Source organism: Elephas maximus, chromosome 3 (genome assembly GCF_024166365.1).
Source record: "Elephas maximus indicus isolate mEleMax1 chromosome 3, mEleMax1 primary haplotype, whole genome shotgun sequence".
In the NCBI taxonomy this organism is placed as follows: Eukaryota; Metazoa; Chordata; class Mammalia; order Proboscidea; family Elephantidae; genus Elephas; species Elephas maximus.
This window is the reverse complement of record NC_064821.1, coordinates 98,894,722-98,919,960: the sequence shown is the minus strand read 5'-3', so window position 1 is coordinate 98,919,960 and position 25,239 is coordinate 98,894,722. Positions and strand designations below refer to the sequence as shown.

General features: G+C 41.6%; 1 long non-coding RNA gene across 1 annotated transcript in view; it reads right to left on the bottom strand.

Annotated features, from left to right (window-relative positions):
• Positions 1 to 25,239, bottom strand: part of LOC126073116 (uncharacterized) — a 175,106-nt gene that overhangs the window by 2,209 nt on the left and 147,658 nt on the right. The window contains exon 2 of the long non-coding RNA XR_007516657.1: positions 219 to 2,311. This is a non-coding gene — a long non-coding RNA (uncharacterized LOC126073116). The remainder of the gene's footprint in view (positions 1 to 218; positions 2,312 to 25,239) is intronic.

The following is a 25,239-nucleotide window of genomic DNA, read 5'->3' as shown; positions in this document are numbered from 1 at the left end:
TCCAGAGGACAAATCACCCACTATCCAATTGTGAGTCAGAGTTTTTGGTAATTCCAAGATGGAAAAAATGTCTTTTCGCAAAACAAGTGTCAGGTAATTTTATAACAAATCATCATTTTTATTTTTACTTGTTTTTTTTTATAGCCCACCTATTTCTAGAAAGAATTTAAAGGAAATTTTCATAAAAGGCAATAGACTTGAGAAGACAATAAACTTACATGGGTCTGTACTTGATTTACAAAGCCATTTAAATCCACAATCACATTTGATGGTCTCAAAAACTTTGTGAGGAATTCTTGAGGTGTGGGAGTTAGCATTCCCAGTTAGACAAAGAAACTAAGGCCCAAAGAAGCAAATGATGTTGTTGGGTGCCACTCCATGTGACAAAGTAGAATGCCACATGGGGTTTTCTTGGCTGTAATCTTTAAGAAAGCGGATCACCAGGTCTCTTGGTTAGCAGCTGTCTTAGGCTGGATTCTCTAGAGAAGCAAAACAAGTGAAATATATAAATAGAAAGACAGAGAGATTTATCTCAAGGAAATGGCTTATGTAGTTATAGAGGTTGGCAAGTTCCAAGTCCATGGGTCAGTTGTCAGACTGGAGGCTTCTCCTGACTCACTTAGCTGAAGGGGCTGGTGAACCCAAGATCGGCAGGTCAGATGGCAGGCCGCTGGCTCACAGGCTGTGGAGGCTGATGAATCCAAGATTGGCAGGTAAGATGGTAGGCTACTGGCTCACAGGCTGTGGAAGATGAATTCCCAAGATTGGCAGGCAATACAACAGGCCATTGGCTCAAGTTCCAAGAACTGGAGGTCAGGTGATGACAAGCAGTATATATATATCTACTGGATGCCGGCCACACCCCTAAGGAAACTCCCCTTACAACTGATTGGCTGATCACCTCAGATCATTATTGGAGGATGGCTACATCATTATATAACTGCCAAATTACATCATTACGTAACTTCCAAACCATTGGGAATCTTGGCCCAGCCAAGTTGACACACAAATTTAATAATCACAACAGCCAAACACTTAACTGTTGCACTGCCAGGGCTTCCTTAGAGAAGTGAATAAACTTGCCCAAATCACAAAACTAAGAGCAAAATGGGCTTTTCAGAATTAAGACATGTTTGCTGCTCTCTGCTGCCTCCTGTTGGTGTAATGAGGAAAGAGCAAGCTTCTCTGTTTTCTAAAGAAACTAGGCTTTGATTGCCGCAGTGGGCCAAAGGCACTGGGCAACTTGACAAACTTGGGGGTACTCTTGCCAACACCTCTCCCAGGCTCCTCTTAACCTTTCATCTCCCAGCTTTCCACCCAGCATGTTGTCAGGATGCTTAATTGTTCCCAGTGTACAGGCTAATATCCAGAATCCAAGAATCCAAAGGCAGTGGCAGTGCCCAGACTTCCTGGTGGTCTCCTTGCTCCAGCCCGGTTCCTTGTCATCTGCCCTCTGAGTTCTAGATGCAGCCTGGGAAATGACCAGAGACAGGCAGAGCTCAGTGCAAATTCAAGCTGTTATTTAGCAGCTGTGTGGCTTTACAACTTTGGCCTCAGTTTCCTTCTCTTCGATAGAATTGGAATATTTGTGGCTTCACGGGAAGAAATTAAAACAAAATACGGGGGCCTAGTGCAAGCTGGGAGCCCTGGTGGCTGCTAACCAAAGGGTCAGCAGTTTGAATCTACCAGCCATTCCTTGGAAACCCTATGGCAAAATTCTACTCTGTCCTATAGGGTTGCTGTAAGTCGGAATCAACTCGATAGCAGGGGTTTAATACATGTTAGGCACTCAGAAAATGTCTCTTCACTGTTTTTGCTGGTATTTTTGCAGGCAGTTTCCGGAATGATTAAAATATTGATTGCTCTCCTGCCCTGTTCCTTGGCCAGGGCCTTAGGTTGATTGTCCAGCTGTGAAGTCACTGTGTGCAGAGCCAGGATAATAAGTAACTGCCTCTCTCTCCAGTTGAACTTTGTCTTATACAGGTGTCTGGGGCTGAGGCATCCTAGGCTCCTTTCCCCAATCCCAAATCAGGTCATTACACTCAGCACGTGCTATGAACTAACAAAGCAATTACAGCTATAAGTTTATAAAGTCTTTGTGTACCTCTGAACTTAAATAACCCCCATTCCCATGGGACTGGAGAAAACACCGTGCAATTGTTTACTCATCAAAACCGCATTCTTCACAGGAACAAGGAGGCCAGGACATAGATGTCACTCAGTAATCACCCAGCAGCAGATGGGAAATGGTGGCAGTGGGTGATAAAATCCAAAGAAATAATGCTTTTGCATGGAATGAAGAAGGCAGGGCCTAAAACAAAAACAAAAAATCAGTCTCAACAAGGTTGAAACCCAAGACAGTCTTTCTCTCTGAACAGCTTGCAAATATACTTCTTCTTTGGGGTGGACAGCACGGTGATCCTTGAAAGTTACATGGGAAGGGGGTCAGGGCTTTATAATCACCAGGTCCAGTAGCTTATAAAAGCACACCATCAATTCAAGTCTTTGGAATGAATTATCTTTTGGGAAACATGAGGAAGCATTGTTGTTGTTAGATGCCACCATGTTGGCTCCAACTCATGGTGACTGTCATAGATTGAATTGTGTCCCCCCAAAATATGTGTCAACTTCATTAGGCCATGATTTCCAGTAGTGTGTGGTTATCCTTCATTTTGTGATTGATATAATTTTCCTATGTGTTGTAAATCCTAATCTCTGCCTGCAGTTAATGAGACAAGATTAAATTATGTTATAGAAGATTAGGGTGGGGTATAACACCCTTACCCAGGTCACATCCTTGATCCATTATGGAGTGTCCCTGGTGTGTGGCCTGCACCACCTTTTATCTCACAAAAGATGAAAGGAAAGGGATGCCAGCAGAGAGTTGGGGACCTCATACTACCAAGAAAGCAGTGCCGGGAGCAGAGTGCATTCTTTGGACCCGGGGTTCCTGTGCTGAGAAGCTCCTAGTCCACGGGAAGACTGATGACAAGGACTTTCCTCCAAAGCCAAAAGAGAAAGCCTTCCCCTGGAGCTGATGCCCTGAATTTGGACTTACAGCCTACTAGACTGTGACAGAATAAACTTCTGTTTACTAGAACCATCCATTTGTGCTATTTCTGTTACAGCAGCACTAGATGACTACGACAGTGACCTTACATATAATAGACAAAATGTTGCCTGGTCTGGCACTATCTTCATGAGATATGTTTGTTATATTTGAGTCCATTGTTGCAACTATTGTGTCAATCCATCTCACTTAGAATTTCCCTCTTTTTTCGAAGACCCTCTACTTTACCAAACGAGATATCCGTCTCCAGCAATTGGTTTTTCCTGATGACATGTTCCAAGTAAGCAAGCCAGAGTCTCGCCATCCTCTCTTCTAATGCACATCCTTGCATTCTGGCTGTACTTTCTCCAAGACTGATTTGTTGCTCTTCTGGAAGTCCACGCATATTCAGTGTTCTTCACCAGAACCACAAGAGGAAGTGCTAGGCAAAGGAAAATGAAGTTGGCATCCAACCAACAGATGGGCCCAACATGGCAAGCTTAGAAGTGGGCTGGGATTCAGAGAGCTTCCACATACACTCCCTGGTTATTGGCTCTAAGACAACAAGCTGACTCAGAGACCACCTCTTCCAGATGGGCAGAGACTGCTGAGTTCTACTGGCCCTGCTCAGACTCAGCTCATGGCCTGGTGGGACAAAGTTCCAGGGGGCTTCTGCTGGATGGAATGGGGATGTCAGAGATTAAGGGCACTTTGAGAGGATACCTGGTGACAAAATCAACACTTTTATTTTAAAAAAGAATAAACTGAGGCCAAGAGCAGAGAAGAAGGTTGCCCAGTCTTGCCATTTGTTCGATTGTTATTATTCAAGCTGCAAGTAGAGTGCAGTGCCATTTATTCTGTGTTATTTGTTGAAAAGAAAAGAATTTGAGAGTTGTAAGAGCCTCAATCTAATTCTATGATAAAAAATGTGTGGTCTGTATGACACCAATCTGCCTCCCACTTGTACAGCTGGTGTTAGTATCTACATATAGGTTTTTTCTGCCCAAATGTCCTCCCCATTCCTCTGCTACCAAGAATAGCTCCTTGGTTTTCTTTTTAAAGAAAGCATGATCCTCCCCATTCTAGGAGGTCTAAACAGTAACAAACCAACCTAAGTTGCCACTAAGTCCTTCCAACTCATGGTGACCCCATGTGTGTCAGAGAGTAGAACCGTGCTCCACAGGATTTTCAATGGCTGATTTTTCAGAAGTAGATCACCAGTCCATTCTACCAAGGTGCCTCTGGGTAGACTTGAACCTCCAACTTTCGGTTAGCAGCCACAGGCTATTAATCACAGTGCTCCTCCCTCCTGGTCACAAGATTGAGCACATGTGACCCAGATCTAGCCAATCAAAATTAGATTGGAGCTGGGATTCAAAGACATCCCACACAATGATTGGTTTAGATATGGACAAAATACCCAAACCTAGACAATAGGAAACCACTCCAGGACTTACCTACCAGAATTAACTGGAAAGATTGTCTCTTTCCCTGGGGGTTGCTAATACAGAAGGAGAGAGGTGTTTAGGATTGCCTGTAGCCATATTGTCCACCCAGTAGACAGAGCCTGTGTGAACAATGAAGCCAAACAAAATCAACCAGAGCCAAAGGATGGAGAGAGAAGACTGCTTAACAACATCCTGTGTGCCCCCAGGTCTAGCTATGCCTGAAGGCAGTTCCTCCTAGTGAACCAGTGCATTCTCTTTTTATTTATAATAGTTCAAGTTGAATTTCCGTCACTTGGTATCCTGACTAATATCACTAATCACTCACAGAGCTCTTTACTGTTGAGCCCATGCATATTCTCATACTTCTCACATAATGAATCACACACTTGGCATGTAAAATGAAACCATTTGGCCTTCCCAGATTCTAGTCCAGCTCTTTCATTTGACAAATGAGGAAACATTGACCCAGAGAAGGAAAAGACTTGCTCAAGGTCATGCCCAGCCAATAACAGAACCTGGCTCACGTCCCAGTGGTCATTGGATATTTCCTGATAAACCCATATTCCAGCTAAAAAACCTACTACCAAAAGTAGAATTAGAGCCATGGAAAGCTGTGCATCTTTTGTCAGGATTTAGACCATTCCTAACACATATTTCCCCAACCCCTTATCCATATCCATATATATCCTTAAAGCTACCCAACGTTTCAGTGTGAGATTTCATTTACTGAAGTGGGGTCTCTCAAGAAAACTTCAAGTGTTGAGATTAATGGACTAAAGAAAAGGCCATGTACTTCTACTTTTCTATTTCAACAAGACTAGTCCTGTGGAAGACTTCTAACATACATTTAGACATCTGATCCCTCACATCTCATGGTCTCAAAGCTGAATCCTCGACTCCAGAAGTACTCTGACCAGAGGAAAATTTTCCCTTCCTATAATTCAGGCACTTCTTTTAATGCAACCTAAGATAGCAACCAAGGACCCCTGGTGGCACAATCGTTAAAGAGCCTGGTTGCTAATGGAAAGATCCACGGTTCAAACTCACCAGCCACTCTGCAGGAGAAAAGACCTGGAGATCTGCTCCTATAAAGATTACAGCCTAGGAAACCCTATGGAGCAGCTCTACTCTGTCCTATAGGGTTAGTATGAATCAGAATCACCTCCACAGCACACAACAAGATAGCAACCATGCCACTTGATTGACTGCAAAGGACAAAAAAGCAAGGGAAAAGGCAATTTAAAGAAGTAAGAACTTTTAGTCTGAAAATAAGAAGATTCAGGAAATGTATACTATTCTCATATTTTTGAAGGATTGTGGTGGGTCAGACAAATTAGATTTCTATAAGAATCCAAAGGGAAGAATTGAGGTGATTGGGTATAACCTACAAGGAGACAAATTTACAGATCCAGAAACTGAGGCTCAGAGAGGATAATTCACTCACCTGCAACCACACAGCAAATTGTTGACCAAACAAGAATGTTATCTCAGACGTCCTAAAGAGTCAATCAGCCAGAGACACCAGAGTGAGACAAATACTGGTCCAAATCCAGTTGCCACTACTTCCTCCCTTGGGCAGAAAGCCCGTTAACCCCTCTAAGCCTCCACATCTATAAAAAGGTAAAAAAAAAAAAAAAAAAAAAAACTGTTGGGGTTCCAGGAATCAAATGACACACAGTGGATAATGTGTCTACCATGGAGCCTAGCCTATACGGGAGCTTGTCTTAGTTATCCAGTGTTGTTATAACAGAAAAACCACAAGTGGATGGCTTTAACAAAGATAAATGTATTCTCTCACAGTCTAGGAGGCTGGAAGTCCAAATTCAGGGTACCAGCTCCAGGGAAATGCTTTCTCTCTCTATCAGCTCTGGGGGAAGGTCCTTGTCATCAATCTTCCCTGGTAGAGGAGCTTCTCAGCACAGGGACCCCTAGTTCAAAGGATGTGCTATTCTCTTGGCTCTTGTTTCTTGGTGGTATGAGGTCCCCCTGTCTCTCTGCTTACTTCTCTCTTTTATATCTCAAGAGATAGACTTAAAATACCACCTAATCTTGTAGATGATCCCTGCCTCATTAACATAACTGCCTCTAACCCTGCCTCATTTACATCATAGAGATAAGGTTTACAACACAAAGGAAAATCACATCAGATGACAAAATGGTAGACAATCATACAATACTGGGAATCATGGCCTAGCCAAGTTGACAGATATTTTGGGGGGACACAATTCAATCCATGACAGAGCTCTATAAGTCTTAATTCCCTCACTTTCCCCTTTTCACCATACCATATCACCTCTTCTTTTTCTATAATTTGAACAGCACAGGGACCACTTTAACCCCATGTCCAGAGTGGGGTTTCTTGCTTTAATCAAAGGGCAGTTCCATTGGTCTCATTCATTGCCTGATCCCAGAACAATCAAATCTCGACCAAGTCATCCAAAGGGTAGGTGTCTAGAAAGATCTGGCAGAACTGAGAGATGTGAGAGAAGGATGCTTCTGCTGTACCATGCACCTTGCCAGCTGCCTCCCTGAGCACCTCAGCCATCACCTCCCCAACAAAAGCGACAACTGTCTGTTCCTGCCTCTTGCCAAAGCCAGCAATAAGAAAACTACTCATCGGTGCTCCGTTTTGCTTCAGCCATGCCAAACTGAGTTCCCAAAGCACACTTTGCCAGGTTCAACTTTCAAACCTTTGCCTATGCTGTTCCCTCTGTCTGGAATTTATTTATTTATTTGTTTGTTTATTTCTCTCTTTTTATAAGGTAAAGTTCTTATCCATCCTTCAAAATCTAGATGATTATACATCATCTTCTGCAGAAAGCCTTCTGTGGTACCTCTAGAATGGTGCTTAGTTTTGTTTGTTTAAAATGACTTGAACTGCTTGGCACAAAATACTCAATAAAGTTTACCTATCATTATCACTGCCAGCGCATGATGACTGGCTGGAGTGAAGTCTACCTTTGGAGTATAGCTAATAAAAGTCTAAAGAGCACAGAAATCGTAAGAGAAGGAATAAGCACGACACAGTTCTCCCACTTTTTAAAAACCATCAGGACATGAACCAGGAAAGCCGGCTGACCCAGAAAGCGTCACACAATGGTTTCTACTCTCTTGGTGACGATACCAGTATGTGGAAGAAGACCTAGACTAACCAACCCCATGAGACTGATACATAAACCCTAATGCCCTTGAACTTATTGACAACTAAAATGGAACTGAGACTGCTTAAGGGAACTAGCAGTCCCAATCTCTCCCTCTGGCTCACGTCCAGAATGATGCTTGAGAGGCAGAGGATCAGAGCCAAAGAGAACAGCAGTTGTGTGGTTCAGATATTCCCTGTCACCAGTCTTCTTCTTGTTAGCTGCCGTCGAATGCGCCCCCAACTCGTGATGGCCCCATGCATAACGAGATCAGATCACTGTGATCTGTAGGATTTTCATTGGCTGTTTTCAGAAGTAGATCACCAGGCCCTTCTTCTAGTCCGTCTTAATCTGGAAGCTCCACATCTTAATCTGGAAGCTCCACTGATGGGTGGGTGGTGGCTGCGCATGAGGTACAGTGACTGGGAATCTAACTCAGGTCTCCTGCATGGAAGGTGAGAATTTTAACACTAAACCACCAATGTCCCCTATCACCAGTATTCTTCCTAGAGAAACAGTACCCTCTGAGCTCTGATGGTACAGTGGTTAAGACCTACAGCTACCAACCAAAAGATCGGCAGTTCAAATCCACCTGCCACTCCTTGGAAACTGTATGGAACAGTTCTACTCTTTCCTATAGGGCCGATATGAGTTGGAATCAACTCAACGTCAAAGGGTTTGGTTTTGGCTTTGGGACCAAACAAACCATGCTCTTAAACAGTTTGATTCCTATTACTCACCAAGAAACCATCTGATTGCATCTTCTTCAGTGTCTGGCCTGAAGGAGAGCACAGGCAGCCACTTGACTGTTCCAGCAGTGCGTGCAGCTCATTGAGAGCAGCGCATTGGGAGCCACACTGCCTGAGTCTGATTCCAGCTCCATCACTCACCAACTGCGTGTCCTTTCTGATCTTCAGTTCAGTTTCCTTATCTGTAAAATGGTGGGGGTGATAGCTATCTCCTAGGACTGTTTTGAACGTATTAAATGAGATACTGTATGAAAGGCACTTAACACGGTAACAGGGGCTGTGTTCTGCAGTGTCCATTAGGACACTGGCATTTTGGTTTCATAGATCTAAGACCCCCTCTCCTTAACTGTGTTTAAGTGAGCCCTGCCTCAGCGACTCTTTGTTTATTTATAGCCTTTGATTTTCCAACTCTCTTCCAACCAATACATTCTTCTTAAGATATGTTGATGGTCTTCCGGTCTTAGAGTTAGCCTACTTTTCAAAGATGGCTTTTGTATATTGTGTCCATGATGTTTTCACTTACAGTCAAGCCCTCAGAAGACAACCTTCCTTCTCTTATTTTCAAAGTCTTTGTGGGCACCTCAAAGCAAAAACTTCAGGCTGCCTAACAATCCTCAGGGGAGGAAATTCCACAATTTCTGCAACCAATGCTAAATAAACTCTTTCCTAATGGTTTAGGTATAGTTAGACAGGAGGCTATGAGTTTGGTTTAAGGTTTTAAGATCAGCCCTCAGAGGGCTATTTATTGCTAAGACGTGCTACTCTTCATGAGATTAGGCTGTCCTCATGGGCTGAACAACTTAGTTCCACTTGGGCATGACTGTGGTAGTGGTGGTGGTGATGGTGATAGTAGCAGCAGTAATATGAGGCTAGCATGCTTTTGAGTCATTTATATATTTTCTATAAAATAGCTCATTGCGTCTGGGGTCTTAAATGCTAACAAGCGGCCATCTAAGATGCATCAATTGGTCTCAACCCACCTGGATCAAAGGAGAATGAAGAACACCAAGGTCACACGATAACTATGAGCCCAAGAGACAGAAAGGGCCACATGAACCAGAGGGAGCAGAAGATCAGTGGGATACAGACCCCAAATTCTCATAAAAAGACCAGACTTAATGGTCTGACTGAGACTAGAAGAATCCCAGCGGTCATGGTCCCCAAACCTTCTGTTGGCCCAGGACAGGAACCATTCCCCAAGACAACTCATCAGACATGGAAGGGACTGAACAATGGGTTGGAGAGAGATGCTGACAAAGAGTGAGCTACTTATATCAGGTGGACACTTGAGACTGTGTTGGCATCTCCTGTCTGGAGGGGAGATAGGAGGGTAGAGAGGGTTAGAAACTGGCAAAATTGTCACGAAAGGAGAGACTGGAAGGGCTGACTCATTAGGGGGAGAGTAAGTGGGAGTATGGAGTAAGGTGTATATAAGCTTATATGTGACAGACTGACTTGTAAACGTTCACTTAAAGCTCAATAAAAATTATTAAAAAAAATAGCTCATTGGCTATTTGAGCTAGTAGAACACTGAGCATGATCTAGTCCAGTCTATTATATTTGCAGATAACCAGTACCAGCTTTTGTGGAGTTGATTCCAACTCATGTGTGTCAATCAGAGTAGAACTGCACTTCACAGTATTTCCGATGACCAATTTTTCAGAAGTAGATCACCAGATCTTTCTTCCAACATGCCTCTGGGTAGACTCAAACTGCCTTTTGGTTAGCAGCTAAACTCATTAACCATTTGCACCACCCAGGAACTCTGTTGCAGATAAAGGTGTGAAGAATCACAGCCCAGGCAAATTAGGGAAACACCCTGGTGAGCAATGAGATGATGCATGTGGATGTCCATCACTCAGCTTCCATTTCATTGATGAAAAACAAAAGACCAGAGAGGTTGTTATAAAGTTCAAAAGCTGCAAAGCTAGCTAGTGCCTGATCTGGAAGTCTTTTTGCCCTGGGCCTGACATGCAGCCACAAAAATACACTCACAGAATTGCAAAAATTGGCTACTGTATTTCTTAAATTCATGTCCACTACCAGTCCATATCACCTGTGGTACTGTCTTAGTCATCTAGTGCTGCTGTAACAGAAATACCTCAGGCTAGGCTAGAAGTCTAAATTCAGGGGGTCAGCTCCAGGGGAAGGCGTTCTCTTTCTGTCGGTTCTGGAGAAAGGTCCTTTTCATCAATCTTCCTGTGAACTAGTAGCTTCTCTGTGCAGGAATCCTGGGTCCAAAGGACGCATTCTGCTCCCGGCACTGCTTTCTTGGTGGTATGAGGTCCTCACTCTCTGCTAGCTTCCCTTTCCTTTTATCTCTTACAAGATAAAAAGGTGGTGCAGGCCACACTCCAGGGAAACTCCTTTTACATTGGATCAGGGATGTGACATTAGTAAGGGTGTTACAATCCCACCCTGATGCTCTTTAACATATAATTACACAATCACAAAATGGAGGACAACCATACAATGCTGGAAATCATGGCCTAGCCAAATTGATAAACACATTTTTGGGGGACACAATTCAATCCATGACATTCCACCCTTTGGTCCCCCAAAAAATCACATCCTTGCAACATGCGAAACATAGTCAACCCATCATATCATAGCAAAAATCTTAACTCCAAGTTCAAAATCCAAAAATTCCTCTTTGTCTATGAAATCTAGAATACAAGTTATCTGCTTCCAAAGGTACAATGGCAGAACAGGCACAAGCTAGACATTTCCATTACAAATGCTAGAAACTGGAGGAAAAGAAGGGATAACAGGCACCAAGCAAGTCAGCAGAACACAATAGTCCTCAAAGCTTTGAAAATAATCCTTTGTTCTCTGAGACAATTTACACAATGTCCCTGCCCTCCAGACTCTAGGTATTGGCCACACTCTCTGGATTCTGAGTGGGGACTTCTCGGCCCTGGGCTTCAGCTCTGCCTTCCAGGCCCACTGGGACAGCAACTCTGCTCCCTCAGCTTTAGACACACCATTCTTCTAGTCCATCTGAGTGGCGACTCCACCCTTAGAAACACCAGAGTCTATGGCTCCGCCCTTTGAAACCCCAGAGGTTGAGGCCATATCTTTTGAGACTGAGGCAGCTCGGCTTCCTGTGTTCCTCGTCTCTTCAGCTTCTGCTTCCTGCTTCCTTGGCCTATCGGCCCCTCTGGCCTCACGCCCATATCTGCCCTGTTGGGGAAAGTATTCCAAAGCTCTGTAGCTCCACCAGTAGGTGCCTGGAGGCACCCAATCTGCTAGGAAACTTCAGCTGGGAGGCGCTCAGCTCTCTGGATCCGTTGGTCAGCATGCCTTGCTTCACCAGGAAGTGCCCAGTGGTATCCCACTCTCCAGGAAGACTCCTGTGTACAAGACTTAGCTCTCTCGCTCCATGGGTCAGCTCCAGCACTGCCTGGTGCTGATCTGGTTCTGCTGCTGCCAGTTCACTGCTGCTGCTGGTCCCCTGCTGCTGTTTCTTACTATCTGTGCCTTCTCCAGTGTTAACAGCTCTCCTCACTTCCGTCTGAGTCTTCTATCCATTCACAGTTTCAAAACCTCTTCCCCATTTTAGGGATCTGTCAGAGCAGCACCCTACTCTCTCGGTACCAAACTCTGTCTTAGTCATCTACTGCTGCTATAACAGAAGTACCACAAGCAGATGGCTTTAACAAAGAGAAATTTATTCTCTCACTGCCTGGTAGGCTATAACCCCAAATTCAGGGTGTCAGCTTTGGGGTAAGGCTTTCTCTGTATAGCTCTGGAGGAAGGTCCTTGTCATCAGTCTTGTCTTGGTCTGGGACCTTCTCCATGCAGGAACCTAAGGTCCAAAAAACACACTCTGCTCCTGGCACTGCTTTCTTGGTGGTATGAGGTCCCCACTCTCTCTGCTTGCTTCCCTTTGCTTTTATCTCTTGTAAAATGATGCAGGTCACACTCCAGGGCTTCCTTTACATTGGATCAGGGATGTGATCTGAGTAAGGTTGTTGCAATCCCACCCTGATCCTCCTTAACATAAAATTACAATCACAAAGTGGAGGACAGCCACACAATACTGGGAGTCATGGCCTAACCAAGTCATCACATATTTTGGGGGGACACAGGTCAATCCATGATAAGTACATTATGAAATAATGTATTTTTATAAATCTGCTCATTAAATAGTACAGTTGTAGGACCATATCTAAGCATCACTCAAAATGTATTCAATTTCTTTTAATTTGTATAATACAGTTTCATTCAAAAATTTTAAATGACATTATTTTGTACCAAAAAAAGTCTGAGATTTCACATCAGCCAAAAATATTTCAATCGTTATACATTTTGCTTGTTGAGAAACAAACAAATTAGCCAAATGTGGTTTTGGTGTTAGAGGTGCTAATTTGTTCAATATAACTCTTTAAAATAGACAGTATTTTTGTCACCCTGTTTTGGTATTTCTTCACTGTTTTTTTTTAATTATATTTTAAGTGAAAGATTACAGTTCAAGTTAGTTTCTCATAAAAAAATGTATACACACATTGTTCCATGACCCTAGTTGCTCTTCTTATGACAGCACACTCCTCCTTTCCACCCTGGATTTCCAAAGTCTGTTCAACCAGCTCCCTTTCAGCCTTCTCGTCTCGTCTCCAGACAGAAGCTGCCCATTTTGTCTCATGTATCTACTTGAGCTAAGAAGCACACTCTTCACAAGTATCATTTTATGTCTTATTGTCCAGTCTATGGAGCAGTTCTACTCTGTCCTATAGGGTCGCTATGAGTCGGAACCGACTCTTTTTAGTCCAGTCTGATCTTTTTCTGAAGAGTTGGCTTCGGGAATGATTTTAGTTTTGGACTAACAGAGAGTCCAGGGATCATGTCTTCCAGGGTCCCTCCAGTCTCAGTCAGACCATTAAGTCTGGTCTTTTTACTAGAATTTGAGTTCTGCGTTCTACTTTTCACCTGCTCCATCAGGGGTTCTCTGCTGTGTTCCTTGTCAGGGTGGTCATTGGTGGTAGCCGGGCACCATCCAGTTCTTCTGGTCTCATGGAGTCTCTGGTTTAAGTGGCCATTTCTGTCTCATTTACTAATATTTTCCTTGTGTCTTTGGTGTTCTTCGTTCTCCTTTGCTCCAGGTGGGTTGGGACCAATTGATGCATCTTGGATGGTTGCTTGCTAGCTTTTAAGACCCCAGATGACACTTACCAAAGTGGGATACAGAACATTTTCTTAATAAACTTTGTTATGCCAATTGACCTAGATATCCCCTGAAACCATGGTCCCCAGAACTCCACCCCTACTACTCTGTCTCTTGAAGTGTTTGGTTGTATTCAGGAATCTTCTTAGCTTTGGGTTTAGTCCAGTTGTGCTGACTTCCCCTGCATTGTGTGTTGTCCTTTCCTTTACCTAAGATACTTCTCATCTACTATCTAGTTAGTGAATATCCTTCTCCCTCCCTCCCCACCCTTGTAACCATCAAAGAATGTTTTCTTCTGTGTTCAGCCCATTTCTTGAGTTCTTATAATAGTGGTCTCATACAATATTTGTCCTTTTGCAACTGACTAATTTCACTCGGCATAATGCCTTCCAGATTCATCCATGTTATGAGATGCTTTGTGGATTCCTCGTTGTTCTTTATCTTGCGTAGTATTCCACTGTGTGAATATACCATAATTTCTTTATCCATTCATCCATTGATGAACACCTAGTTTTATTCCCTCTTTTTGTTATTGTGAACAGTGCTGCAATGAACATGGGTGTGCATGCATCTATTCTTTTGAGAGCTCTTATTTCTCTAGGATATATTCCAAGGAGCGGGATGGGATGGTACTTCTATTTCTAGCTTTTTAAGGACATGTCAAATCAATTTCCAAAGTGGTTGTACCATTTTATATTCCCACCAGCAGTGTATAAGTGTTCCAGTCTCTCCACAACCTCTCCAAAATTTATTGCTTACTGTTTTTTGGATTAATGCTAGCCTTGTTGGAGTGACATGGCATCTCATTGTAGTTTTGATTTGAATTTCTCTAATGGCTAATGATCATGAGCATTTCTTCAGGTGTCTGTTAGCTGCCTGACTGTCTTCTTTGGTGAAGTGCCTGTTCACATCCTTTGCCCATTTTTTTTAACAGGGTTATTTGTCTTTTTGTTGTTGAGGTTTTGCAGTATCTTGCAGATTTTAGAGATTAAGCCCTGATCAGATTTCTCATAGCCAAAAATTTTTTCACAGTCCATAGGTTGTCTTTTTACTCTTTTGATGAAGTCTTTTAATGAGCATAAGTATTTGATTTTTAGGAGCACCCAGTTATCTAGTTTCTTTTCTGGTGTTTGTGCATTGTTAGTAATATTTTGTATTTTGTTTATGCCATGTATTAGGGCTCCAAGCATTATCTCTGTTTTTTTCTTCCATGATCTTTATCATTTTAGATTTTGTATTTAGGTCTTTGATCCATTTTGTGTTAGTTTTTGTGCATGGTGTGAAGTATGGGTCTTGTTTCATTTTTTTGCAGATGGATATCCAGTTATGCCAGCCCCATTTGTTAAAGAGACTGTGTTTTCCCCATTTAACAGACTTTGGGCCTTTGTCAAATATCAGCAGCTCATAGGTGGATGAATTTACGTCTGGATTCTCAATTCTGTTCCACTGGACTACATATCTGTTGTTGTATCAGTACCAGGCTGTTTGACTACTGTAGGCTCTAAAATCGGGTAGTATGAGGCCTCCCACTTTGTTCTTCTTCAGTAACGCTTTACTTATTCAGGGCATCTTCCCTTTCCATATGAAGTTGGTGATTTGTTTCTCCATCTTATTAAAAAATGCCACTAGAATTAGGATTGGGTGTGCACTGTATCTGTAGATTGCTTTGAGTAGAACTGACATTTTCCACAATGTTGAGTCTTCCTATCCATGAGCAAGGTACGTTTTTCCACTTACGTAGGTCTCTTTTAGTTTCTTGCAGTAGTGTCTTGTAGTTTTCTTTGTATAGATCTTTTACATCTCTGGTTAAATTTATCCCTAAGTATTTTATTTTCTTGGGGGCTACTGTAAATGGTATTGATTTGGTGTTTTCCTCTTCGATGTTCTTTTTGCTGGTGTAGAGGAATCCAACTGATTTTTGTATGTTTGTCTTGTATCCTGATACATTGCTGAAATCATCTATTAGTTCCAATAGTTTTCTTGTGGATTCTTTGGGGTTTTCTGTGTATAAGATCATGTCATCTGCAAATAGAGATACTTTTACTTCTTCCTTAACAATTTGGATGTCCTTTATTTCTTTTTCTAGCCAAATTGCTCTGGTTAGGACCACCAGTACAATGTTAAATAGGAGTGGTGGTAAAGGGCATACTTGTCTGGTTCCCGTTCTCAAGGGGAATGCTTTCAGAGTCTCTCCATTTAGGATGATGTTGGCTGTTGGCTTTGTATAAACGCCCTTTATTATGTTAAGGAATTTCCCTTCTATTCTTACTTTGCTGAGAGTTTTAATCATGAATGGGTATCAGACTTTGTCAAATGCCTTTTCTGCATTAGTTGATAAAATCATGTGGTTCTTCTCTTTTGTTTTATTCTTGCGATGGTTTACATTGATTGTTTTCCTAATGTTGAACCATCCCTGCACACCTGATATGAATCCCACTGGGTCATGGTGAATTATTTTTTTGATATGTTGTTGAATTCTGTTGGCTAGAATTTTGTTGAGGATTTTTGTGTCTATGTTCATGAGGGATATTCGCCTGTAATTTTCTTTTTTGGTGGTGTCTTTACCTGGTGTTGTTATCAGGGTTAAGCTGGCTTCATAGAGTGAGTTTGGGAGTATTCCATCCTTTTCTATGCTCTGAAATACCTTTAGTAGTGGTAGTGTTAACTCTTCTCTGAAAGTTTGGAAGAATTTTCCAATGAAACCTTCAGGGCCAGGGCTTTTGTTCTTGTGAGTCTTTTAATTATCTTTTCAATCTCTGCTTTTTTGTAGGTGTATTTAGTTGTTCTATGTCTGTTTTGTGTTAGTTTATGTGGGTAGTGTGTTTCTAGAAATTTGTCCGTTTCCTCTAGGTTTTCAAATTTGTTAGAGTACAATTTTTCATAGTATTCTGTTATGATTCTTTTAATTTCAATTGCGTCTGTTGTGATATTGCCCATCTCATTTCTTACTCGGGTTATTTGCTTCCTCTCCTGTTATTTTTTTGTCGGTTTGGCCAGTGGTTTATCGATTTTTTTGATCTTTTCAAAGAACCAGCTTTTGATCTTGTTAACTCTTTCAATTGTTTTTCTATTCTCTATTTTATTTAATTCTGCTCTAATTTTTATTATTTGCTTTCTTCTGGTCCCTGAGGGCTTCTTTTGCTGCTCTCTTTCTATTTGTTCCAGTTGTAGCGTTAATGTGTTGATCTTGGCCCTTTCTTCTTTTTCGATGTGTGTGTTTATTGCTATAAATTCACCTCTGAGAGCTACTTTTGCTGTGTCCCAAAGGTTCTGGTAGGATGTGTTTTCATTCTCATTTGATTCTGGGAATTTCTTTATTCCATCTTTAATTTCTTCTATAACCCAGTAGTTTTTGAGCAAGGTCTTGTTCAGTTTCTACATGTTCGATTTTTTTTCTTGCTTTTTCTGTTATTGATTTCTACTTTTATGGCTTTATGGTCAGAAAAGATGCTTTATAATATTTTGATGCCTTGGATTCTATTAAGGCTTGCTTTGTGGTCTAATATGTGGTCTATTCTGGAAAATGTTCCATGTGCATTGGAAAAGGAAGTATACTTGGCTGCTGTTGGGTGGAGTACCCTGTATGACCATGAGATCAAGTTGTTTGACTGTGGCTTTTAGATCTTCCCTGTCTTTATTGAACTTCTTTCTAGATGTTCTGTCCTTCACCAAAAGTGGTGTGTTGAAGTCTCTGTCTTAGTCATCTCATGCTGCCATAACAGAAATACCACAAATGGATGGCTTTAACAAAGAGAAATTTATTTTCTCACAGTCTAGTAGTTACAAATCCAACTTCGGGGCATCAGCTCCAGGGGAAGACTTTCTCTCTATATCAACTTTGGAGGAAGGTCTTTGTCCTTAATCTTGCCCTTGTAGAGGACCTTCTCAGGCACAGGGACCCTGTGTCCAAAGGATGTGCTCTGCTCCTGGTGCTGCTTTCTTGGTGGTACGAGGTCCCCAACTCTCTGCTTGCTTCCTTTTCCCTTCCTCTCTTGAGAGACAAAAGGTGGTACAGGCCACACCCCAGGGAAACTCCCTTTACCTTAGATCAGGGAGGTGACCTGAGTAAGGGTGGTGTTACAAACCCATCCCAATCCTCTCAACATAAAATTAGAATCACAAAATGGAGGACAACAACACAATACTGGTAATCATCACTTAACCAAGTTGACACATTTTAGGGGGACACAATTCAATCCATGACAGACTTCTACTATTATTGAGGAGCTGTCTATCTCTCTTTTCAATGATGTTAGAGTTTGTTTTATGTATTTTGGAGCCCTGTCGTTGGATGCATAAATATTTATTATGGTTATGTCCTCCTGGTGTATTGAGCCTTTAATCATTATATAGTGTCATTCCTTATCCTTTGTGGTGGATTTTACTTTAAAGTATATTTTGTCAGAGATTAATATTCCTATTTCTGCTCTTTCTGATTGCTGTTTGCTTGGTATATTTTTTTCCATCCTTTGAGTTTTAGTTTGTTTGTGTCTTTAAGTCTAAGGTGTGTCTCTCGTAAGCAGCTTTAGATGGATCATGTTTTTTTAATCCATTCTACAGTCTCTGTCTCTTTATTGGTTCATTTAGTCCATTTATATTCAGCGTAATTATTGATAGGTGTGAGTTTAATGCTGTCGTTTTGATGTATTTTGTGTGTGTTATTGACAGTTTCTTTGTTCCACTTAATTTTCTGTGCTGAGTCATTTTTCTTTATATACATTCTTTTTATTCTTTTCATTATTATTGATTTTGTATTTGCTGAGTCTTTATGTTTCTTGTTTTTTATTTTGATGTGTAGGATTGTTAGTTTTCTTCTTGGTTACCTTAATGTTTACCCCTGATTTTCTAAGTTTAAACCAATCTTTTATTGCTTTGTATCATCTTGACTTCCACTCCATATGAAAGATCTATGACTACATTATTTAGTCCTTCTTTTTTGTTTTAATGTTGTCATCTTTTACATATTGACATCTCTGTTTCCCTATTATCAGTGTTTTAGCTTTGATTTATTTGGGACTCCCCTATCTGGGTTTATATCTAGGTGTTCTGTCCTGTGTTCTAGTCCTGAATTGTTACCTGATGTTATTGATTTTCTAACTGGAGGACTTCCTTTAGTATTTCTTGTAATTTTAGTTTGGTTTTTACAAATTCCCTAAAATTTTTATTTATCTGGAAATGCCCTAATTTCACCATCATATATGAGAGACAGTTTTGCAGGATATATGATTCTTGGTTGGCAATTTTTTTCCTTCAAGTCTTTATGTATGTCACCCCATTGCCTTCTTGCCTGCATGGTTTCTACTGAATAGTCCAGCTTAGTCTTATTGACTATTCATTGTAGATGAGTTTTCATTCATCCCTAGCCACTCTTAAATTATCTCTTTAACTTTGGTTTTGGCAAGCTTGATTATAATACGTCTTGGTGACTTTCTTTTGGGACCTACTTTGTGTGGGGTTTGATGAGCTTCTTGGCTATATATCTTCTCATCTTTCATGGTATCGGTGGGGTTTTCTGCCAATAACTCTTCAACAATTCTCTCCGTAGTTTCTGTTCTCCCCGCTGTTCTGATACTCCAGTTACTTGTAGGTTATTCCTCTTGATAGAGTCCCACATAATTCTTAGACTTTCTTCATTTTTTTAAGTTCTTTTATCTGCTTTTTCCTCAAATAAGTTGGTGTCAATTGCTGTACCTTCAATTCAACTAATTCTGACATCCACTGCCTCAATTCTGCTTCTGTGACTTTCTGTTGAGTTGTTAATCTTTTGAATTTCTGTTTGGTGTCTCTCTGTGAATTCTTGCAGCCTGTTAAACTTGTCATTATGCTCTACTACAACCTTCTTAATTTCCCCTATTGCTTTGTCTGTGTGTTCCTTGGCTCGTTCTCTGTTTTGGCTGATCTCCTTCCTGATCTCTTGAAGAGCTCTGTATATTAATCTTTTGAATTCTACTTCTGGTAATTCTAAGAATTCTCTTCCTCTGGAAGACTTCTTGATCCTTTTGGGGGGGGGCACTTGTTGAAGTCATCATGGTCTGCCTCTTTATGTGATTTGACATCGTCTGTTGTCTCTGAGTCATCAATAAGTTATATTTATTTATTTTGTGTGTGCTTACTGTGTCCTACTTATTGATTTGTTTTGTTTTGATATGACCAAATAAGTTGGTCGCATGAGCTAGTTTGATTATTGGGACATTGGAAGCTCTCACGTCCTGTTATCGGGTGGTTAGATTTGTTACTAGGTACGTAAGCCCAGGAGTCCATCTACTTCTCTTGTATGGATTCAGCTCAGGTGTCTAGGTAGTTGGTCTCCAAGTGTGTGGTACAGGCTCTCATCTACAGTCCTAGACAGGCAGGGGTAATGGGAGTAGGCACAGGTATCTGGCTGCAGTAGGGGGTCATGCACTGAGAAAGGCAGGGGGCTGATGCCTGCCTTGAGTGTCTGGAAGGAAAGCATATACCTTTTCCCTAGAGTTCATAAGTGTATGGGTTTTGCAGCCAGACTATGGGCACCCAATGCTGTTGTCCATAAGGACTAGGAGGCACCACTTATTCTTGGACCCCTGCCACTGATGGCTGGGTGGTGTGGGTGAATCCACCAGTCCTTAAGCCCCTGATGTGGGTAGATGAGGATCCTGCTTAAGGGGCAGAGTGGTGTCAAATGTCACAAACCTGCCACTCCACCTTATAGCTGATACAGTTGAAATTAGGCTTCAGGTATATACCCTGCTGTACTGTGCTAATGAGGGCCTATGGTGTTGAAATGGGTCCACACAGGTCTATGTAGGGGCAAAAGGCATTCAAATTCCATGGACCCCTTATGCCTGTGCCTAGCCAAAGGAACTGTGCCTTCCCTGAGTTCCCTGCTTAGAGAGCTGGCAGATTATTTTTCCTGTTGGTTAATTTGTCCCCTCTCTAAAGCTGGGAGAATGGCAAGGGCGTGTTACAGGTCCTACTTCTGGGCCTAGGGGATGTGGCAATTGCTGAAGCGGGCCTGGACTCAGTGCAGAGCATGGATGGGGCAGGTAAATGGGAGAAAGGTTCTTCCCAAAAGGGGTGTTTTTTGATCCACGTGGTAGGTTAGACATGTGTACTTATCTTTTGCCTACTGAGCAGAGCTTCTCGCTGGTTCTGGAAAGTTGAGCAGAATCTCTGCAGCTCAGTCTCTCCCGATGTGAAAAACGCATCCTGAACACCACTGTTTGCCTCACTGCGTACTCCAGCTGAACCAGCCTACAGGGTGCCAGTTCCCACCAGGTCAGGTCTGGCAACTCCTTGCTGCTTCTGAACCATCTCTCCCTCGCCCTGCCACTCAGTCCGATTCCTCAACTTTGCCTTTGATGTTCAGGGCTCCTAAATTGTCATATATAATTGATTCATTTGTTTTTTCAGGTATTTGTTGTAAGAGGGACCATAGGAAGCGTCCGACTACTCTGCCATCTTGGCTCCACCCCTCTTTCTTCATTTTTAACATATTATAAATCTCAAAATATGAACTGGGCCGCATCTTTTCTTTGCTTCTGAGCATCCTTGGTTTATTAAGGTGGTTAAAAAAAATGCAGGGATTTTCAAAACCTAGCTTTTGCTACTTACTTGGCTGTGTGACTTTGATCACCCTACTGACTTCCCTAAGTCTCAGTTTCCTCATTTCCAAAGCAGAGGTATGAATGCTCCAATCTTCTGCAGCTATTCTTTTTTTGAAGTCAAAGTCGGTTCTTCTCAATCCAGTGACATCAGTGCTGTGGTAAGAAAAAATTCCTCCCAGAGACCTGTGTATTATTCACGGAAAGTCATTTCTTCCAGGCTGTTGCAACTTTACATCTTGTGTGTTTGTGGGTATCTCGATGGGAAGTGGGGAGGCTAAATCAGACGCTGCTGGAAAACCACCATCATAACCCAAAAACCCCTAACTCCTAACCATTAAAACCCCCACTGAGTTTTTCCTTGGTTTTAATCATCTGGTAATATGAATGTGGCATGTTTCTGGTCATCCTGATGTCAAAAATCCTTGCAGTCAGTCTTGTTTTTGTTTTTGCCACTAATTTTCTTCCAAAGCAGATACATGAGACTTGACTGGTGAGGTTTTCTCCAGTCTTAGGATTTCTCCAGAGATTATTCACTCATTCAGCAACCCCTGGTGAAACCTATCATGTTCCAGGCCCTGGGTTGGCCCTGAGACTCAAAGACAGTTAAGTACAATGTCCATTTTCTCCTAACTCCATGGAAGTGTTATCTTGGTTGTGGCCTGCATCTTATTCTACCTTTTAATGAGAAACACCTGGTCAGCATCATCTATGTGATAATTCATCTTTCATTTTTTTTCTCTTTTTCACAAGAGCATATCCCTATATGATCCTCAAGGATGGATTTCTACTGGGATTCTGTCCAATATCCAGATGTGTGAGTACATTTCAAAGGGTCACCAGACCTTTGGAATCAAGCTTGCTTTAACTTGATTCAACTACAAAAACCTTTCTTAGGCCATGTTCAGATCTAATATTGCTTTCCTGAGGCTTGTCTGTTCTCCAGTGCCTCTTATCTCAGATTGTTCCAAACCACCTGCTACAGCTGACCCAGTCTCACTACCCCAGAACTGAAGAGTCATTTCCTGCTCCAAGTTTTGGAAGAAGTTTTAACAAAATGATATAGAGCAGCTGTTCTCTCAATCCACAGAAGGTGGAACAAAAGGAAGAGCACTGACCTGGGATGAAGAGACTTGGGTTCTTGTCCAGCCATGGGTAAGTCCCCTAGGCCTGAACCCTTTTCTGTGACCTCCTCCAGACACTCACACCCTCCTCTCCACTGGTCCTACTCTTTTCTCAGAGTTCTGTTTTCCAAGGCCTTAACTATGTCTTAGAAAGTGTCCAGGAACTAATTGACACTGAAACGTTATTGTATGACTACTTGAGCCATTATTAGACATGAGTAGTGCTGGGAGGGATTTGAGCCAACTCCCAATGTATACCTTCTTTCTCAAACAGCACTTTCACTTCCTGGGCAACTCTTCCAACTCAGAAATTTTGCTAGGAGCTGGAAAGACAAAAATGAAATAAAGTTCATGACATAAATATCAAAGGGATTTCTGGGAGTTCAGAGAGAAACCTAACTCATTCTGAGGGAAGCAAGGAAAGTTCCTAATAGATAGCATGGCCTTGGTTGGCTCTGGAAGGAAAGCTTGAGTTACCCAGAAAGAAAATGAGGAGAAAGATATGCTAAGCATAGGAAACCATGAGCAAGTGCACTAAGGTGTGAAGTACTGTGATGTAAATAGGAATCTACTGGAAGTTTGAAGTTACTAAAAGAAAAACTCAAGGCCGGACAGGCAGATGAGATGGGGAAGGAAGGAGGAGGCAAGTCCCAAAGATCCTTGAAAGCCAAGAATGAGATCACTCCTCAGCCTACAACTTTTTGCTGACTTTCTCTGGACCAAAATTAAGATCCAAATTTCAACTAATAACGCATATACTTGACGGACTTTTGAAAAAGGCTAACTACTTATATTTGTTTCTTTTACCAGCTTTCTTGGAAGTTATTTAGAGAAGTGAGACTTTCTTTTAACTGTGAGGAAGAAAGCTTTATAGAATTTTGTCTAGTTCTAAAGCATACAGAAGTTACATTTAAAAAAAAAGTTCTCAATCATTTCCAACTCATGGTAATCCATGTGTGTCAGAGTAGAACTGTGCTTCATCATGTTTTCATTGCTGATTTTGGGGAGTAGATTGCCAGGCCTTCGTTCCAAAGGAAATGACATACAAGTACTTTATTATTATTCCAGGCATATAAAAGTGTCAATAACGGAATATACAAACATCTACATAACCCTCACTCATATTAAGAATTAAAGCATTACATCCATGAACCACTGCTTCCTTTAACATGAAACCAGAACTGGATGGTGCCCAGCTACCATTACCAAACATTTGATCTGTTAGGTGGATCCTAATAGAAAGGGGGGAAATTTGAAACAGAACTTCAAGTTTCTAAAGAATCCAGGCTTTTTGGACCCATCGAGTCTGGAGGAATACCCCAAGACTGTTGCCCTGGGCTATTCCTCAAACTTTGACTCAAAACTGTCCTCTGAAGCCATCTTTATCAACTGTTTAGTTCAAAAAGTAAAGAATGTCACCCTTAAGTATTGCACTCTTGAAAAAAAAAAAAAAGTATATGAGGCCAAAGGGACAACAGTAACTCTAAAGCATAAATGAGGAATTTAGGGGAAAGTGAGTCTAAACTAATGAGGTGAAACAACTACAGCAGAAATAATAAGAATGTTGGCACAATGTGAAGAATATAACCAACATCACTGACATTACAGTGACACTGACTGTGTATAGAAATTATTCAATGGGAGCATGTTTTGATGTATATATTTTCACCAAAAATAAAACAAAATTCAAAAAAGAAAGGTTTAAAGCATTACAGATGCAGCTGATGCCACCCTCCCTAATCACATCCCGTTCCCTGCAACTCAGAGGTAGCCACTATCCTGATGTTTGCGGGTGTCATTCTCTTTCACATTTGTACACTTCTGTCACAAATGTGCCTACACAACAGTAATTTGTTTTGCAGGTTTTGAAGCTTGAGCAAGTTGCATGGATTCTTCAACATAGTTTTGAAATTTATCTACATTGATACATGTAACTGAGCTTCATTCATCTTAATGCTGTACAGTATTCCATTGTATAAATATAGAAACCACCGTTTATTTTATCCATTCTCCTGTTGGTGGACATTTAGGTTATTTCCAATGGTCCGCTGTATGATCAAGGCTGCCATGAACATGTTTGTGTGTGTCTCCCTATGCTTGTTTTCAAGAGTTCTCTGGGGAGTAAGAGTAGAGCCTGGTTAGGGTATGCACAGCTTCATGTTTACTAAATCAAAACCAAACCCATTACCATCAAGTCAATTCTGACTCATAGCAAACCTATAGGACAGAGGCAAACTGCCCCATAGGGTTTCCAAGGAACAGCTGGTAGATTCGAACAGTGAACCTTTTGGTTAGCAGGTGAGCACTTAACCACCTTGCAACCAGGGCTCCTCATGTTTACTAACTACTGTCAAATTTCTTTGTGAAGTGATTCTACCAACGAAACTTTCACCAGCAGTATGTGAGAGTTCCTGTGACTACATATTCTTGCTAATTACTTGGTATTATCAAAATCTTACCAATTTTATCTGGTAAGTGCAAAATGGTATCTCATTGTTGTTTTAATTTTCATTGCTTTGATCACTAGGGAGGTTGAGCATCTTTTCATGTAGTTATTGGACATTTATGACTTGGGTCATTGACTTAACCTCTCTGAGCCTCAACCTCCTCATCTGCAAAATAACATTTACCTCAAGGATTACTGTTATGGACTAAATTGTGTCCCCCCAAAAGTTCCATTGAAGTCCTAACCTCTTTGCCTGTAAATATGACCCTGTTTTGAAATAGAGGTTTCCTTTTGTTATGTTAATGAGGTCATACCAGAGTAGGATGGGTCCTAAACTAAGTCCCTTCTGGGTGGTGTCTTATTACAAGAACAGAATAGACACACACACACTCATACAGAGAGTAAGGCAAAGGCCATGTGGTGATGGAGGCAGATGCGTCTACAAGCCCAGGAACACCATGGATTGTAGGCAGCTTCTAAAAAAAGGGCCTTCTTCTCGACCCAGATACCCTGATTAGAGGCAATAAATTTCTGTTATT